The sequence below is a fragment of the Pelmatolapia mariae genome, linkage group LG3_W (genome assembly GCF_036321145.2).
Source record: "Pelmatolapia mariae isolate MD_Pm_ZW linkage group LG3_W, Pm_UMD_F_2, whole genome shotgun sequence".
NCBI lineage: Eukaryota > Metazoa > Chordata > Actinopteri > Cichliformes > Cichlidae > Pelmatolapia > Pelmatolapia mariae.
This window is the reverse complement of record NC_086229.1, coordinates 36,642,226-36,657,942: the sequence shown is the minus strand read 5'-3', so window position 1 is coordinate 36,657,942 and position 15,717 is coordinate 36,642,226. Positions and strand designations below refer to the sequence as shown.

General features: G+C 43.7%; 1 pseudogene; it reads right to left on the bottom strand.

Moving 5' to 3' along the window:
* The window catches only part of LOC135932693 (NACHT, LRR and PYD domains-containing protein 3-like), a 135,534-nt pseudogene that overhangs the window by 7,923 nt on the left and 111,894 nt on the right, over positions 1-15,717 (bottom strand).

Here is a 15,717-nt window from a genome sequence, read left to right as displayed (position 1 = left end):
GAATGGACCATGTTCAGCACCTCTATTGCCGAAGCCGCTGCACGGAGCTGTGGCCGCAGAGTAGTTGGTGCCTGTTGTGGTGGTAATCCTTGAACCAAATGGTGGACACCAGAGGTGAGGGGAGCCACCAAGCTGAAGAAGGAGTACTACTAGGCTTGGTTAGCCTGTGGGAATCCGGAGGCAGCTGATAAGCAGAGATGGGCAGTAACGCGTTACTGTAATCTGATTACTTTTTTCTAGTAACGAGTAATGTAAAGGTTTACTATTGCAAAAACGGTAATTAGATTACCGTTACTTTCACGTAGGAACGCTGTGTTACTGCATTACTAAAACCGTGATTTTTTGCGAGAATGTCTCATAACAGTGACGTAAGCGAGTGTGACGTTTGTGACAACAGCTGTGTGCAGAGTATGAGCGTGCAGCGTTTAAAGCATGGAAGTACTGACCTTATTTTGAGTTTGATTCCATAAAAACTGACAAAAACATTAGTGTCCGTTGTGCATGGGAAGAAAACTTCTTTTTACAGCGAAAAAAACCCATAAACTTCCAAGCAAGCACCGAGTGCGCTACGACGTAATGTGAAATTCACAGAGCAACTCGCGGATTCTTCCACTGACCGCTGCGGCACACCTGCACCAGGGTAAACCTCCGCCTAACCCACTCCTGCTTTACAGGTGAAAATAGAGCAACAGGACCATTAGTCTTTGATTTTATTTATTTTCTGCTGTGTTTTACTTGCATCTATTTGAAAGAGTGAGTGTAAACACAAAAAAATATTTTATTTTATATGCTGGAATGTGCAGAAAATAGGTTTAAATGTTAAACAAATTTCTTCCAGTCAGAGAATGTTGCATATAATTAAATTTTTGCTTGATGCATAAAGTTAAAAGATTTAAAGTTTAAAGTTTTAAAAAGAGACGTTTCCATTTGATTACATTTTGTATGATGGATTATGCAGAAAAAGCAGAATTGGGCTGAAAGATCTATTGCTTTATCTATTCAGGTTGTAAATCGTGTTTTTAAAAAGTAACTAAGTAACTAAGTAATTAATTACTTTTGAAAATAAGTAATCAGTAAAGTAATTGGATTACTTTTTGGGGGAAGTAATCAGTAATTAGTTACTGATTACTTTTTTCAAGTAACTTGACCAACACTGCTGATAAGTACCAACAGGCTAAGCAGAATGCAGCACCGGCGGTGGCGGAAGCAAAAACTCAGGTGTGGGAGGAGTTTGGAGAGGCCATGGAAAAAGACTCTCGGACTGCCTCAAAGAGATTCTGGCAATTCAGGTGTCTCAGGAGGGGAAAGCGGTGTTCTAACTGCACTGTGTATAGTGCAGGTGGAGTGCTGCTGACTTTGACTGAGAAAATCGTCAGGCGGTGGAAGGAATATTCCGAGGACCTCCTCAATCCCACTGGCACGTCTTCTGTGGCGGAAGCAGACTCTGGGGACGAAGGGGATGACCCACCAAGAGATTGAAAATGTGACGTCATTCAGGGGTAAAACCGCAAAGGATTCTGGGAACACGTGACAAGCGGCACTAACGCACGCAGGCTTTCAATTGAAATCAGTTACACAGTGATAAAAAGAAACACAAAAAATGGCAAGAAGCTGTTGTGTTATTAACTGCAATAGCCGGTCGCATGTCAGCCATGGGAAGCCGATGGGTAAAGAGATCGGTTGTTATCGGATTACGTCGTTGAAGAGAAATTGTTCAAGCCATGTTTCCGAAGTAACAAAGAGCCGACGGATGGCCTGGATTGCAGCCATTCAAAGACCAAATATAACATCCCAGAACACTCCAGCTCACATGGTAGTCTGCTCCAAGCATTTCCACAAAGGTAAGTGTTTTGTAGTAGTTAATACGTCATTATTCTTAACATATTTGGTGATATAGGTTACAAGCAAGTCTGGTGCTGAACAGAAATTGTCGCGCTATGCTCCTTTGTTTATTGTGCATAAAAAGTGAATTGTCCTGACACAATATTGCGTTTCGCTTCTGTTATTACCATGGTACATTGACAAAAACATATACTTTTATTCAAAGGATAAAACAGGTTTTTTTGTATCACTAATTGCCCAGTACGATTACAGCATACAATATTATTGTCACTGCTACATTTCTGTAATGGCTACCATAAATAATTTCCACTACTAATTAATTACCGTTGAGCTTAAAGGTCGTATTAATAAACAGTTAACGAACGTGCATTCATGAAGACGATTTGTGAGACTGGTTAACTTATTTTTGTTCCTACATGGTCTTTCGTTCTACACGGTGCATTTCAAGGTCCTGTACCCATCCGTCGGTAAACTGTACCTGGGCTTGTTGCAGTGACCTGACGTTACTAAACTTCATGACTGTATGCACTCACTCCAAGAACCGTATAATTATAAACATGAGCGTGGTGAAAGTTGGGAAGCATGCTAACGTCTTTTGTCCACTCTGTGTGCTCGTAAGGGTCTGACCCTTTCACTCGTTTGATTTTTTTCCTCGTATCTTTTCTTTGACTTTTCATCAAGTCTGTCTTTGTACGGACCGGCATTGTTCTCCTTCGTTTTGTACATAAATTTTTGGGGGGACAAAGAAAAAGCAAGAAGGTATTGGAACCGGAGAATGAACGTTTTGCGGTGCTGCAAATGCTTGCGTTTGATGCATTGCTTTGTTTTGTCATTAGTACCCGGCATGCAATGCGTGAAAGTCACGTGGTCTGTCAATCTCTATCTCTGGGGGCGAGGTCACTAAGGCAGTTAAACAACTCCTTAGTGGCAGATCCCCTGGGGTGGACGAGGTCTGCCCCGAGTTCCTGAAGGCTCTGAATGTTGTAGGGCTGTCTTGGTTGACACGTCTCTGCAATGTTGCGTGGGGATCAGGGGCAGCAGCCCTGGACTGGAAGACCGGGATGGTGGTCCCCATCTTTAAGAAAGGGGACCGGAGGGTGTGTACCAACTACAGGGGAATCACACTCCTCAGCCTCCCTGGGAAAGTCTATGCCAGGGTGCTGGAGAGGAGAGTTCGTCTGTTAGTTGAACCTTGGATATAGGAGGAAAATTGCGGTTTTCGTCCTGGTCGCAGAACACTGGACCAGCTCTTTATCCTCTAAAGGATACTTGAGGGTGCATGGGAGTTTGCCCAACCAGTCTACATGTGTTTTGTGGACTTGGAGAAGGCATTCGACCCTCAGGGGGTCCTGTGGGGGAGGGGGGGCTCTGAGAGTATGGGGTGTCTGGCCAATTGCTATGGGCCATTGAGTCCTTATCTGACCGTTGCAAGAACTAGGTCCACATATCCGGCAACAAGTCGGACTCATTCCTGGTGGGTGATGTGCTCCACCACGACAGCCCTTTGTCAGCAATTCTATTCATAATTTTTATGGACAGAATTTCTAGGTGTAGACAAGTGGCGGAAAGCTTTCACTTTGGTCGTCTCCAGCTCGCCTTGGAACAGTTCGCAGCCGAGTGTGAAGTGGTGGGAATGAGAATCAGCACCTCTAAATCTGAGGCCATGGTCCTCAGCTGGAAAAGGGTGGAGTGCCCACTCCGGGTTAGGGACGAGAATCTGCCCCAAGCGGAGGAGTTTAAGTATCTTGGGGTCTTATTCACGAGTGATGGGAGAAAAGAGCGAGAGATCGACAGACGGATTGGTGCAGCGGCTGCAGTGATGCGGACGGTGTACCGGTCTGTTGTGGTGAAGAGAGAGCTGATCGTCAAAGTGAACCCCTCAATTTACCGGTTGATCTACGCCCCCTACTGTTGGAGTCAAATTGTTAAATGTTGTCATTGTGTTACTTAAATTTGTAGGCCTTAGTTCAAGCAGCAGGATCAAAGACATTCCTTTGTCTTTGACCACCTCTCCAGCCAGTTTGTTGGTGGGGAAGGCTGAAAAGATAAAAATCTCATTTTGACAAGTCAGCCCTTAAAAGTGAGTACTGTGAATGAAAAACAAACAACAAACAATCACTAATCACCACTAACTCCTTATTTTATTCCTTAATAAATCTGATTTATATGTTATGGGCACAAAGGTGCCCTAATCTTTAAATTAGCAAGCACATGAAGTATTTTTTAATAAACAAACATGACTATGAAAACTTTTAAAAGTAATTCAGAATCTAATAATCCATTCACACTTAAAAGCTCTATAAAGGTTACCTGTTTATGCATCAATTTACATTTTAAATAATCAAATGTGGAAAAGTTTGAATCCTGACCTGAGAGTTTCCACTACACACTGTGAGCTCTTTAGTCCAGCAGTAAGAAGCTTCACTCCTGAATCCTGCAGGTCACAGTTACTAAGGTCCAACTCTCTAAGACAAGAGCACTGGGAGCTGAGAACTGAGGACAGAGCTTCACAGCTTCTCTCTGAGAGGTTACAGCCACTCAGTCTGAAAAGTAAAAGGCAATCTAAACAAACACTGATAAAAAGGTCGTTAATATATTTCACAAGATTAAATTCAGTATTTCTATTTTTAAAGTAAACATAATTCTTAACACAAAATGTCATTTGGCCTGACCTCAGAGTATTTAGTTTACAGTTTAAACTTTGTAGTCCAGCAGACAGAAGCTTCACTCCTAAATCCTGCAGGTTTTTGATACTCAGGTCCAGCTCTCTCAGACTAGAGGACTGTGAGCTGAGAACTGAGGATAGAGCTTCACAGTTCTCCTCTGAGAGTTCACAGATGTTCAGTCTGAAAACAAAAACATGAAAACGACTGTTGTTAAAGTATAATCAAATTGCAACAGCTAATCCTGTAATTTAAAGGATTGTCCTTGTCTTGTGCTGGTCAAGTTAGCAAAACTTCACTTTAACTTTAAACTAAATGATTATAATAATATAAAACAACAATAAATGGATAAAGTTTAACTTTACTGGTTAAATTGTTTTATTATTTTTGTTAGTTGATCAAACAAAAACAAACATATAAACAAACAAAACAGAAAACAATTTGATCTGACCTCAGAATATTAAGTTTAGCATGTGGACTCTCCAATGCAGCAGACAGAAGCTTTACTGCTGAGTCGTTCAGACTGTTGGTACTCAGGTCCAGCTCTCTCAGACTACAGGACTGGGAGCTGACGACTGACAACAAGTCTTTACAGCCTTTCTCTGACAGGTTAGAGCTGTTCAGCCTGAGAAAAAACAAACAAACAAACAAACAAACAATTAATGTAATCAAATGAAATCTGTTAATATGTTGAACCATTTTTTTAATCCCTTTTAGTCCCGCATGTGGAAAATTTTGTAGTCCTCTGCCTTTAACCCATTTACTCAGAGAAACATTGGGCAGTTACCAATCCAGCACCCAGGATTGGTAACTTGACAGTACCTGGCTCAGGGGTCCCTCAGGTTAGCAGTTCGGTGGATTTGACCCCTGACCATTGGGAGACCACTCTACCTACTTAGCTAATAAATCTGTGTACACTGAACTAAAATAAATTGGAGGGGTTTCGAAAATTTTACTAATTCAGTCAATATTATGCTGCACTGTGAATAACACTGGATTTTAAGCACTAGCTGTATAAGGCTACGTTCACACTGCAGGTCTTAATGCTCAATTCCGATTTTTTTGATCAAATCCGATTTTTTTATCTGCTTGTTCCCACTACAAATTCTAGTGTGAACCCTCAAAGTGGCCCACATGCGCAAAAGAGGATGTGACACACAACATTTTCTGTTTAGACCCAGACCAAACAATATTGTTTGACTGATGGCCCTTAAGCGGTGCTTCAAAGGAAGTTGCAGATTTCTGTTAGAATCTGCAGATTATACAGTACAAATAAAATGTTCACATTTCTCCAACGTTGTCTTCCCAACAGTTTCCCTGACATCTAATTGGGATGGCCAGGAAGCGTTCAAGATGTCTTCTCTGGCGATTCTCGGGTGCTTACAATTGGCATCTGTCTTGTGTCAGTGACGTAAAAGACGAATTTAATGTGACATTGGTATTCAAACAGCAGTCACTTTCTAAAACATCAGATATGTATTGGATTCGGTACCACGTACGAAATTGACCCAGATTGGATTTGAAAATATCAGATTTGTGCTGTTCACACTGTCATACCGTGATCGGATATGGGTCGCATAGGTCAGATCAAAAAAGTCGGATTTGATGCGCTTTCGCATGCAGTGTGAACGTAGCCTAAATCTCTTCCTGTTAAATTCAAATTCAAATTTTTTTATTTGTCACATACACAGTCATACACAGTACGATATGCAGTGAAATGCTTACACAACTGCTCGTGACCTAAAGAAAAAACAGAAAAGGCTATGAATAAGATAGGAAATAAATATGAAAATTAAAAAGGGGTAAATTTAACTAGGAAGGAATAAAATAAAATATATATATGAATTTGTTGAAAAATAAAATAACTGTACAACACAAATTAGAATGAAGGTTAAATTTAGCTGGGAAGGAATAAGATAAAATATATATGAATTGAATTTTAAAATAAAATAACTGAAATAACTGTACAGCAAAATACACAATACAATACAAATTAGAATGAAGGGTAAATTTAACTGGGAAAGAATAAAATAACTATATATGAATTAAAGTTGAAAATAAAGTAGCTGTACAACAAAATACACAATACACAGTATAGAAATATATAAGAATGTATGAAGAAATATAAATATACATACAATAACAGCAGCATTTTACAAGTATTAAATGGAGATGGAGAAATATAATGTCCATTGTTGTGCAAACCACATTGTAGGTGTCTTGTGCAGTGCAAATATGCTTAAAGTGATTAAGTGTAAACAAAGTCCAGACTGTCCAGCATGTGTGTGTAAGAATCATATGTGTGGGTCCGTTCTATGTGGTGGTGTGATGATTGAGAGACCGTATCGCCTGCGGGAAGAAGCTCCTCCTCAGTCTCTCTGTGTTGGTCTTCAGGGAGCGGAAACGCTTTCCTGACCTCAACAGAGAGAACAGTCCGTTGTTGGGATGGCTGAGGTCCTTCACGATCTTCCTGGCCTTGGCCCAGCACCGCCTGCTGTAGATTGAGTGCAGGTCAGGGAGCTCGGAGCGGATGGTGCGCTCAGCTGATCGCACAACCCTCTGTAGAGCTCGTCTGTCCTGCATGGTGCTGTTCCCGAACCAGGTTAAGATGTTTCCCGTCAGGATGCTCTCTATGGTGCACGTGTAAAAGTTCCTGAGCACCTTGGAGGGCAGTCGGAAGTCTCTCAAGCGTCTGAGGTGGTAGAGACGCTGTCGGGCCTTTTTCACTATGGTGTTGATGTGACAGGACCATGACAGGTCCTGCGTGATGTGAACTCCGAGGTATTTGAAGCTGTCCACTCTCTCCACTGGGCACTCGTTGATGACGGGGGTCTGGTAGTTCCTCTCCTGCTTAGTACTGAAGTCCACTATCAACTCCTTTGTTTTACTGACGTTTAGAAGGAGGTTGTTCCTCTGGCACCAGGTCTCCAGATTCCTAACCTCCTTCAAGTAGGCCGTCTCGTTGTTATCAGAGATAAGGCCCACCACGACGGTGTCGTCAGCAAACTTGATGATGGTGGTGGAGCTGGTAGTGGCCACACAGTCATAGGTGTACAAAGAGTACAGCAGGGGGCTCAGAACACACCCCTGGGGGGCTCCAGTGCTGAGAGTGGTGGAGGCTGAGACATGTCCGCCCATCCTTACTGCCTGTGGTCTGCCAGTTAGGAAGTTGGAGATCCACTGACGCATAGATGAGCTGAGTCCCAGGTGCTCCAGCTTGGTGGTGAGTGTGGATGGAATTATGGTATTAAACGCAGAGCTGTAGTCGATGAAGAGCATTTTAACATAATTCCCCCTTCTAGTGTCCAGGTGAGTGAGTGATGTGTGGAGGAGATGAGAGATGGCATCGTCTGTGGAACGATTTGGACGGTAAGCGAACTGTAGTGGGTCCAGTGTGTCTGGTAGTGAAGAAATGATGAAGTCTCTGACCAGGCGTTCAAAGCACTTCATCACTACTGAGGTGAGGGCTACAGGGCGATAGTCATTGAGAGAAGCAGGGTGGGGTTTCTTCGGGACAGGAACAATGATGGACTCCTTGAAGCATGTGGGGATCACCGACTGAGATAAAGAGATGTTGAATATCTCAGTGAACACAGGTGCTAGATGGTATGCGCAGTCCCTGAGGATACGACCTGGGATGCCGTCTGGTCCTGCTGCTTTCCTGGTGTTCACTCTCTTGAAGGCTCTCCTCACGTCATGCTCAGAGATGACGAGCACGCTCCCGGTGTTGGCAGTATCTTCCTGTCTGCAGTCGTTAGCGCCGCTAGCGCTAGCATCGTTGGAGTCCTTAGCTGCAGCCTCGAAGCGAGCATAGAAAGTGTTCAGCTCGTCTGCCAGAGTCCCGTTCGCGTTCGTCAAACCGGTTGTTGGTGCTTTATAGTCCGTTATTGTCCTTAATCCCCGCCACAGGCTCCTAGAGTCACTCTGTTGGAGTTGTGACTCTAGTTTCCTCCCGTAGCGCTGCTTCGCCTCTTTCACCGCCTTCCGCACGTCATAAGACGCGGCTTTGTACGGGTCCATGTCCCCCGTCGCGAGTCCCGTGTTGTAGGCAGCGGTGCGGGATCTCAGAGCGTCGCGGATGGTTTTATCCACCCACGGCTTCTGGTTGGGAAACGTTGTGATAGTCTTTGTCTCCACGGTATCATCCGCTAGTTTCCCGATGAATCCCACCACCGCTTCCGTAAACACGTTGACGTCATCATCGGAGCTGTTTCTGAACATGTCCCAGTCTGCGTCATCGAGTGTGTCCTGTAACGCGGCCACCGATTGGTCCGTCCAGCGCGCGACCTTCCTCTGAACCGGAACTTCCTGTTTCAGCCTTTGTTTGTATTTTGGCATGAGGAAGATGGCGGCATGGTCGGATTTGCCAAACGGAGGGCGAGATTGTGCCTTGTAGCCGTCCTTGACCGTAGTGTAGCAGTGGTCCAGTGTCCTTTCACCCCTGGTGGGGCAGGTGATATGTTGGTGAAAGTTCGGCGCTGCGCGTTTGAGGTTGGCCCTATTGAAGTCCCCCGTCACAATAAGCGCGGCGTCCCGGTGTTGTGTCTGATGCCGGGTGAGAGCCTCATGCAGCTCGCATAAGGCAGTGTCCGTGTCCGCTTGTGGTGGTATATAAACGGCACTTATAATGACCGATGTAAACTCTCGAGGTAGATAAAAAGGACGACACATGATGGACAGTAGTTCCAGATTTGGTGTGCAGGAGCGTGTGAGAGGAACAACGTTCGCACTGTTGCACCAATTGTTGTTCACCATTAAACACACGCCGCCTCCCCTTGACTTCCCCGAGTCCCGTGTCCTGTCCATGCGGTGAACCGAGAAGAACTCGGCCGGCTGGATGGCGTGGTCCGGCACCGCTGGGTTCAGCCATGTCTCGGTGAAGCAGAGGAGATTGCAGTCCCGAATGTCTCTCTGGAACTTTATCCTGGCCCTGAGGTCATCAAGCTTGTTCTCCAGTGACTGGACGTTGGCGAGCAGGATGCTAGGCAGAGGTGTGCGGTGTGCACGAGCTCTCAGCCTGTTCCTGACGCCGGCTCGTTTCCCTCGAGGCCGCCGCTTCGCGTCGCGTCCTTTGTTCTCCCTCAAGATCTCACTCGGCCAGCTCGGATCCGGAGTTAAAGGCTTCGAATTGTGAGTACATTGTATACCAATAGAAACAAGAGTGTCACTGTCGTACCTAATGTACCCAATGGTGATGAATTTGACGATGTAAGAACGCTGAAAACTAACCTAAAAAACAAAAACGAAGAAAAGGTGGTCGGAGCAGTCGTGACGGCAGCCGACCTCACCGGCGCCATCTTAGTAAGGTGTGTATATAAAGGGGATGAGCAGAAATGCACACTTAATGGAAAATGTTTGCTGTCAGGAAATATCAAGAGCAAGATCCATCCAGTGTCTTCCACTTAGCCCACAGAGAGACATATATCAACTCTCACTCACACCTGCATGAAGTTTAAATCACCAGGTAACCCGACTGCATGTTTTTGGACAGTTGGAGGAAACTGTAGAGGACCCAGAGAGAACTCACTGTAATTCTGTGGGAACCCTGGCCATGGCAGCCTTACAGTTAGAACTGAGTAGCAATTTCAGTGATGAAGCCCAAGTTTTGCCCTCCATACCATATGAAAACAGGAGAGCGATTTATATTAAAAAATGGAAAGTGTGCACTGAAAGTGAGATAAAAACCAAACTCCTGGAGTTAGACAAAAAGTGAACATCCTGAGGACAATATATCTGTCAGAGGGGCTGAAGGATCAGAGCTCATGTTCCTATAGGCTGGGTCTGGATTATACTTTGATGAAAGTTATTTGACTGAGTGACTGATTATCAGTTAATTCACCTTTTAAAACCGGTCGGAGCAGGCACGCTCCGTTTTGCACAACTATTTTTAAATCCCTGTAGAACCGGATCCACGTAAGTTAGTGGAATAATTTTTTTTGCATATGAAACCGGTTTCCTTCCACATATAAAAAGAACTTGCAGCAACCCCCCCGATCAGCTGTTCATAACACTTCCTACGTTGAAATAGACGTCAGCGCGAACTATCGCATGTCCGCCATTACTTGCTCAGAACCGGAAGTGATGTCATTTTTGTGGAAAATTTAGGTTTTTTCCTTCGGGGCCTTATAAGCCGACACTGGTGTTTTTAAAAGTCGTGTATGGATTCATGATTTTCTGAATTGCTGAATTGGACGCTTAGAAATCAAATTGCACTGCTGAAAATAGTTTCTTTTGATGCACATGCTGTTTTTTTTATTTTTTGCAAATTTGCAATATAATATTTATTTTCTTTTTTCATGCAGTATATAAATAGTGGTGTATCTCAAAAATAAAACTACGAAGACACTCATAATGAATTTCCTATTGTTGGAAACTTTCTTGTGCAACTTTTTTTTTTATTTACAGTTTTGAGGGATAAAACTCATAAAATTCTAGAAATATATGTAAAATCCCCCCCCCCTACCAATAACTGTTTATTTTTTTCAGTTTATTTCACTTTTTTTTGCAATTAATGTAGTTACTATGGAATTAATGCATACATATTACTAAAATTTGAGATATAATGCTTGTATTGATGTATAGCAACTTGAAATGCTCACAAAAATGGGACATCAGCAGGTAAAAATATAAAGTAAGTTCTGGCGGACTTGGTTCTATGGTAGAGCTTAAAGGGTTAAAGTCTTTGAACTGAGCACTTCTAATTTATTAACAATAATTTTAAGGTTTAAGGGTATGATCACATATTTACTTACAGAGCTTTTTTGGAGGCTTTGACCACTGGAAGCATTCTCAGAAGAGCCTCCTCTGAAGCAGAGTATTTCTTGAAGTCAAACTCATCCAGATCTTCTTCTGATGACAGTAACATGAAGGTCAGCGCTGAGCACTGAGCAGGAGACAGTTTACCTGTGGAGAGACTTCCTGAAGTCCTGTATTGTTGGATCTCCTCCACTAGAGAACGATCATTCAGTTCATTCAGACAGTGGAGCAGATTGATGCTTTTCTCTGCAGACAGATTCTCACTGAGCTTCCCCTTGATGTACTGGATTGTTTCCTGATTGGCCTGTGAGCAACTTCCTGTCTGTGTCAGCAGGCCTCGTAGGAGAGTCTGATTGGTCTGCAGTGAAAGACCCAGGAGGAAACGGATGAACAAGTCCAGGTGTCCATTTGAACTCTGTAAGGCCTTGTTCACAGCACTCTGGTGGAAAGATGATTTAAACAACGCAGACGTTGCCTTTTGTTCTTCCAGCAGATTGAGCCCAGAGTTGATGAAGGTCAGATGGACATGAAGAGCAGCCAGAAACTCCTGAACACTCAGATGGATGAAGCAGAACACCTTGTCCTGGTACAGTCCTCCCTCTTCTTTAAAGATCTGTGTGAACACTCCTGAGTACACTGAGGCTGCTCTGATATCGATGCCACACTCTGTCAGGTCTGATTCATAGAAGATCAGGTTTCCTTTCTGCAGCTGATCGAAAGCCAGTTTTCCCAGAGACTCAATCATCTTCCTGCTCTCTGGACTCCAGTGTGGATCTGTCTCAGCTCCTCCATCATACTTGACCTTCTTCACTTTGGCCTGAACCACCAGGAAGTGGATGTACATCTCAGTCAGGGTCTTGGGCAGCTGTCCTCCCTCTCTGGTTTCCAGCACATCCTCCAGAACTGTAGCAGTGATCCAGCAGAAGACTGGGATGTGGCACATGATGTGGAGGCTTCGTGATGTCTTGATGTGGGAGATGATCCTGCTGGCCTGATCCTCATCTCTGAATCTCTTCCTGAAGTACTCCTCCTTCTGTGGGTCAGTGAACCCTCTGACCTCTGTCACCATGCCAACACAGTCAGGAGGGATCTGATTGGCTGCTGCAGGTCGTGTGGTTATCCAGAGGCGAGCAGAGGGAAGCAGTTTCCCCCTGATGAGGTTTATCAGCAGCACATCCACTGAGGTGGACTTTCTAGGGTCAGTTAGGATTGTAGTTTTGTGGAAGTCCAGAGGAAGTCAACACTCATCCAGACCATCAAAGATGAACACAACCTGGAAGTCTTCAAAGCTGCAGATTCCTGCTTCTTTGGTTTCAGTAAAGAAGTGATGAACAAGTTCCACCAAGCTGAACTTTTCCTCTTTCAGCACATTCAGCTCTCTGAAAGTGAATGGAAATATGAACTGGATGTCCTGGTTGGCTTTGTCTTCAGCCCAGTCCAGGCTGTATTTCTGTGTTAAGACTGTTTTCCCAATGCCAGCCACTCCCTTTGTCAGTACTGTTCTGATTGGTTCATCTCTTCCAGGTGAGGCTTTAAAGATGTCTTCTTGTCTGATTGTTGTTTCTGGTCTGTCTGGTTTCCTGGATGCTGTTTCAATCTGTCTGACCTCATGTTCATCATTGACCTCTGCAGTCCCTCCCTCTGTGATGTAGAGCTCTGTGTAGATCTGATTCAGAAGGGTTGGGTTTCCTGCTTTAGCGATGCCCTCAAACACACACTGGAACTTTTTCTTCAGCCTATATTTAAGGCTACGATGATAAGCGGCAGCAGAAACTTCTAAATGAAAAAAAAAAAGTCTGTGTTTTACACAATACGCATGATAAGAAATTACTTAACACGTGCTTTTCATGTCTGGAGACATTAGTAAATATTATCCATCATATTACATATTTTTAGAAATCGTTTTACTGTCAGCCAGCTCCTCCTGCTTCATTCTCCTTAGGAAGTCCACTGTGATCTTCACAAATGCCTCTCTGCTGCTCCTCTTCTCCTCATCATCTTCCCTCTGCCTCTCTAAGCATTCTGGGTAATCTGGACTCAGAACCTTCTGGATCTTCTTCAGCTCATTCTTCACAAAAGTGACGATGTTGTCCTCCAGCAGCTGGAACAGAATATTTATGAATGAGCCAATCAGACTGAAATCATGGAGCCAAACATCAGATCCATGTTGGACACACTGACAATCCACTGGTCTACAAAGAGCAGCATGGAGATGACTGTGAACAGAATAGATGTAACAGTAGTTGTTGTACATGTACCATAAATATGGAGTTCAGGTCTGTTTGATGCTGCTGGGCAGAACGACCACTGGGAACCTCTGAGCTCTGCTGGTCCACTCTGTGGAGGAAGCATGAAGAATTTCAGGAATTTTAAAATGTTTCTTTTTAATGTTTTTTTTTTTTTAGTTGAAATTTTAGTTGTTATTTTTTTTATGGACTGTGGTTTAATCCCATGTATTCACATATTTTTATCATATCATTTTAGTATAGCAAGATACTTCTGACACCAATTGTATGCTATGGAACGCCAGGACTGCCATAGTGAATTAATTAAATACACCATTAAATAATTAATTAAATGTGGCAATAATTAATTAATATTGGAATTAATTAATTAAAAAAATAGTTATGACACATGTAATTAATTATTTAATGATATATTTATTTATTTCATTTTGGCAGTCCTGGCGCCTGGCTCTCATCTTGAATTAATTTTATCTGTCAGACTCACCCATCAAACTCAGGGGGCGGGGTTAACGCTGATCGAGTCAAAACCATTGCTTTGGCCTGGTGGCCATTGTTTTTAGCACCACCCAGGTTCTTTACAGAACTTGGTCTGGTTTAGCCTCACGCGGACCTTACTTCCCCTCAAGCCTTGCCTCCACCTGTGAAATTAAGATTAATGCCTCTTGCCTCCCCCTTTCTTCCTTTGGACTCTGCTGCCACACTCCTAGTGTGACTCAGATTTTCATGTTATGTGACTTTTACTGAAATTGTTGCAGTCGAGATTAGTGCTTCACAGTTCTGCTTTTGTTCACAGCATCCTACAGTAATCCTCTGTTATAGTATCTAGTAATTTTGAAGTTCTTGCCAGTCATAGTGAGTTAATTTAATTTCTTAGCCCCCGAGCGTGGTGCATTGTGTTAGTGTTTTAGTTGGAGCCAAATCCAGAGTTTAGGTGTATTTCCACTCACCTTTAGTTCATGTTTAGTATGTGTGTTCTGGTTTCGGTCGAGTGAATGCTTGCGCGAGTTGCTCCCACTACTCATCGCTTTACTCCTGCCACTTGTACCTTGTTACCTGCTACTTGCCCCCTTGGGTTTGCTACCCTTTGCTCCTGTTATTGTTATCGCCACTCACTGCTATCCTCTCCCGGCATCCCAGCTACTCCCTCCCACGGATTCCTGTTCTATTCGTGTCTATACGGTGTCTTTGCTCCTGTTCATGATGTGGCCTCCCAGGATTTATGCACTGTCTGTGTGGACCTGGATCCTTGTGTCATCAATCCTTCAACCCTGTACTGAAATCCATCAATACACAGCTGATGAGCTCCTTCGACTTCGCTTTTCCCTGGCTGCTCCACCACCTGCTGTTCTTCACCTCCATGCGGATATTTTTTTCCTCTCTTGCCGAGGTTACATCCATGGTATTTTAATCAAGATAATTCTAAGCAACTGCAATCTCTCTGGTCCACCTCTCGCCACTCTCGACAGAACCCTGGCAGGGCTGTTGACCACAATGTTTGGCTAAACTGACCAGGTCGCCTAGCACTCTCACACAGTCTGATAGTACTTGCGTCAACTTCGGCCTGCTTAACATCCGTTCGCTCACGAACAAAGGTCATCTTGTCCAGGATCTCCTCAAAGACCGTCGGTTTTACTTTTTCTATTTGCCTGAGACATGGCAACAGCCCATCGACTTTTCACATCTGGAAGACCAAAGGTGTGAAAACAGCTGTCTATTGCCTATTGTTCCTGTAAGAGGTATTTAACTGAGGGCCACGCTAGGCTCAGTGAGGCACTCCGCCGATCGTCTGCCCTGCGATGGCTTTTCTCTACACATCAAGCTTGGGTTTCGGGGTTTTTTTTATTAAAGGATCTTAGCTACCGCTCACCGTTTGTCTGCAAGCTTTATTAAGTGGAAAACTCCCACAACAGGACTTACTCCTTCCAACTGCACAGCTGACAAACTACCATTCTCTGATCATATGCTTCTTTCTTTTAATGTCCAAATGACTTTTTCCATCATCAAGAACGCTCTACTATTTATTTTCAGAATATCAAGAAAATAAATCTTGATATCCTTTCCTCTGCTTTTTCTAGCTGTTTGTCTCTTAACAACCTGTCTATTCAAGATGAGCAGCTCTGATCTTTAAAGACAAACATGAACCCACTCAGCTCACACTTTCCCCACAGATATGAGCATCACTGTTCTCGAACAGCAAATGACCAAGTCTA